Source organism: Sycon ciliatum, chromosome 9, assembly GCF_964019385.1.
Source record: "Sycon ciliatum chromosome 9, ocSycCili1.1, whole genome shotgun sequence".
NCBI lineage: Eukaryota > Metazoa > Porifera > Calcarea > Leucosolenida > Sycettidae > Sycon > Sycon ciliatum.
The window spans coordinates 13,809,815-13,813,177 of NC_088651.1; the positions used below are offsets into that span (position 1 = coordinate 13,809,815).

Genomic DNA, 3,363 nt, shown 5'->3' on the forward strand with positions numbered 1-3,363 from the left:
TCGAAGTATGTACAGCGTGAATACATAGTGGAACCGACCATAATTCAGCATAATTCAGCATATTTGTTGGCATAATTGTGGCATAATTTGACGATTGGCCGAGCATAGTCCGCCAATGGTTAATGACAACCATCCACGGTTGGTAGAGCCCCGGTGCGTTGGGACCATCTGAACCATAATTTCATGGGTGTTCGGAGAGGATATGTACATGTAAGAACAGTCAGATGTGAATGTTGACGTCATCCTGCTTCTACATAATTGTACATGTAGGTACTAGGTAGGCCTGGGCCATGGCTGGAGTTGCTCGAAAAATATTCGTTCGATTCTGCATCGATTCACATCGAGCCGAACTGAATCCAACCCACAAGCTTACCGACAGTTAGGCTGCTAACGCGACTGAACAAAATGATCCGGATATCCACGGAAGTATCAGACGACAGAAGTTGGAGGTCATATCCTTATCCGACAGCCAAACGTCGCTATGGTTTATTTTCTGTCACTTTCCTTGGCTCTGACCGCTGGAATGCCCTCCCAGCGGAGGTCCGCTCAAGTAACAGTTCTTCCCTGCATACCTTCCGTAATTCTGTTCTTCATTTTTTAAGGTACACTGTACCCTGTCAAAAGGCCGTAGGCCCGTGGGGATTGCCCTATCAAAAATTTAATAATAATAATAATAATCCGCGACGTCCATCTCCAAAAAGAACTCGACCATGCTTTGTCTCCTGACGATACTGTACTAGGCGGCGCTAGCGCTATGCGCTATGCAAAAATAAAATATTTGAGGGGAAATAATTTTTTCCGAGGAATATCGCATTGTTATTAATATTACCCGTGGCCGTGGCGGGAAAGGTGCTGATTGGCTGGAGTACTCGGGCGACGTTGAATATAGCAACATCGCAGCATTTATCTGCTCCCGCTCTGAACGCAACTACTGTAGTTCCCTTCGTCTTCGCTAGCGATGAAAACAAGTCACTGGAGTTCTGAGTCCTGAGCGAGACGAATTGCTTGTCCATCATCATGGTGGCTTCGAATTCGGATTTCGAAGTTGTCGATGAGAACTCGCCATCTCGGCGGTTGTGGGACGTTCTGCCGTTCTCCGAAAAAAATAATGGCGAACCGTCCGCTGACTCGCGAGAACAGGCTCAGGAAAACAGCTTGGCAAACTTCAGGGACTACATTTGGATAATTTTCCACCAGATAGTTGGCGAGTTGTCCAACGAGAGCGTACGTGAACTCGCTCTCACTGAGTGGCGGATGTACGAAGCATTGGCACCTGTGCTGCAGAGGAGGAAAGCCGAACTGTGGGCACTCCTCAGAACGCCAAGAGAACTACTCGGCCGCACGCGCACTATAATAAATTTACAAGTGGGTTGGCGTAGAAAAATGAAACCAGCTACATATATGTCTCACCTGAGCCAGGTGGACATCATATGTTTCACAGGCTGTTGCACTCCCGCACTTTCGCCTAACTCGGTCTGCGAGAAGCGCCTGAGACGTTTTAGACGAACTCTACGACTGGGCGACAGATTGATGTGCTATGTTGGTTGGCGTTATGTGCTTACTCTGCAGGTGTACGAATCCAGGACCTGTGACAATGAGCCATTACAGCTCGGATTCTTCCACAGAGCGCAGTATTGATGGTGGTGATGTGGACGGCAACCGCGCTACCAATTCAACCGGCTTTTTTCAAAGCCACCCAACAATAATTCAAAGAAAGATGGTCTCAATTCCTGTTTAGAATGCACACACATGTACACACGCACGCTCGTACACACACACACACACACACGCACGCACGCACACACACACACACACACCTTAACCTTGATCTTGCCCATTGCAATGATGGTCAATGTCGGAAAATTCAAGTGAGAACACGAGCGCAGAACTTGGCATGCCGTTTCAGGTCTCTTGGTCGACGAAACGGGCGTTCACAGACACAGAGAAGAGGATCAGGAGCGAACTGTGGCGGTGGAGTGCTACTCGCAACTCGTCTCCAGCCGGGACGCTCTTGGCAACTCTCAAGCCAGGTGGTCACGCCGAGGTCCGCCAGGTCAGTCGACACCAAATCTCGCCACCTCTTCTTCGGGCCGTGACGAGGACGTTGGCAGGCAGCTCGCCGAAAAGCAATTGCTTCGGTGCGCGGGCATCGTCCATCCTGCCGACATGACCCAGCCAACGAAGACGGATCGTGCTGGTGATGTTAGGGTCAACACCGAATGAAGCCGCTAATGTGGCCGTTGTGATCCGATGATCCCACTGTTGACGACGGCCGATACCCACGATGGACCGAACACACTGATGGCGAAACGTATTTTGCTTCTGGAGGTGGCCTGCCTTGGTGGTCCACGTCTCCGCACCATACAAGAGGGTCGTAAGGACGACAGCCTCATACACACGCCTCTTGCTGCGAAGCGACAGGGTCATGTTATCAAAGACGGGAGCTTTGAGGGCTCCGAACACAGCTGAGGCTTTCGCAAGGCGAGAGCGGACATCAGCACAGGCAAGACCGTCCGAGGAGAGCACATTGCCAAGGTAGGTGAATTGGTCCACCACCTCAATCGTGTCTGCTCCGACAACAACGTCACAGCGATCAGCAGACTCACCCACAGCCATACCCTTGGTCTTTCTCACACACACACACACACACACACACACACACACACACACACACCGAACACAGGGTGGATATGTTCTTAGTAGCAAGATTCGAAAAACAGTTAATGGACCCTTGCTACAAGCCTGTATTTCTCATCGAGCATGATGTTTTCTGGACTCCTAAACTATAATTGATTTGGTCTACGTAAGGTGAATGATGAAGGTGCTAGGTAGTGCTTGGCTGGTAATGCTTGAAACATTATTGCTAGTTTCTGCTCAATACTCACAATGCAAAACGTTTTAAAATTTTGCAGAACTACACAAAGCTAATGCTAGCTACAGTCAACTTCGCTAATAACGACTGCGGAAATAACGACAATTCGCGAATAACGACAGAATTTCCATGCCCAGAGCAAAGTCCCATCCTACTGGATTATAATGAGACTTCGGGTATAACGACACTTCGCGAATAAGGACACCTTTTTGATGCCCCGCCGAGTGTCGTTATAAGCGAAGTTGACTGGACTGTTAAAACTTTCGCTCAACATTGTATATGTTTCGCTATTTTCGCGACCAGCACGCACCCACACATCCGCGAATATAAATTGCCGGAACTACTCCGTAAATACTTGACTGTGGACAGAACAAGATCCTACTGAAGAGACTGAATTGCAAAAGTGTCTCACCGTCGACCAGCCCAATTCATCAAGAGATTCAGTACGCAAATTTGCGTGCTGCAAAAGTTTATCGCTGTACAGCAATTAC

At 48.9% G+C, this 3,363-nt stretch overlaps 1 long non-coding RNA gene across 1 annotated transcript in view; it reads right to left on the reverse strand.

The window, feature by feature from the left end:
- The window catches only part of LOC135824997 (uncharacterized), a 2,662-nt gene extending 2,111 nt beyond the window's left edge, over window positions 1-551 (reverse strand). The window contains exon 1 of the long non-coding RNA XR_010555001.1: window positions 374-551. This is a non-coding gene — a long non-coding RNA (uncharacterized LOC135824997). The remainder of the gene's footprint in view (window positions 1-373) is intronic.
- Window positions 552-3,363: the final 2,812 nt, after the last annotated feature.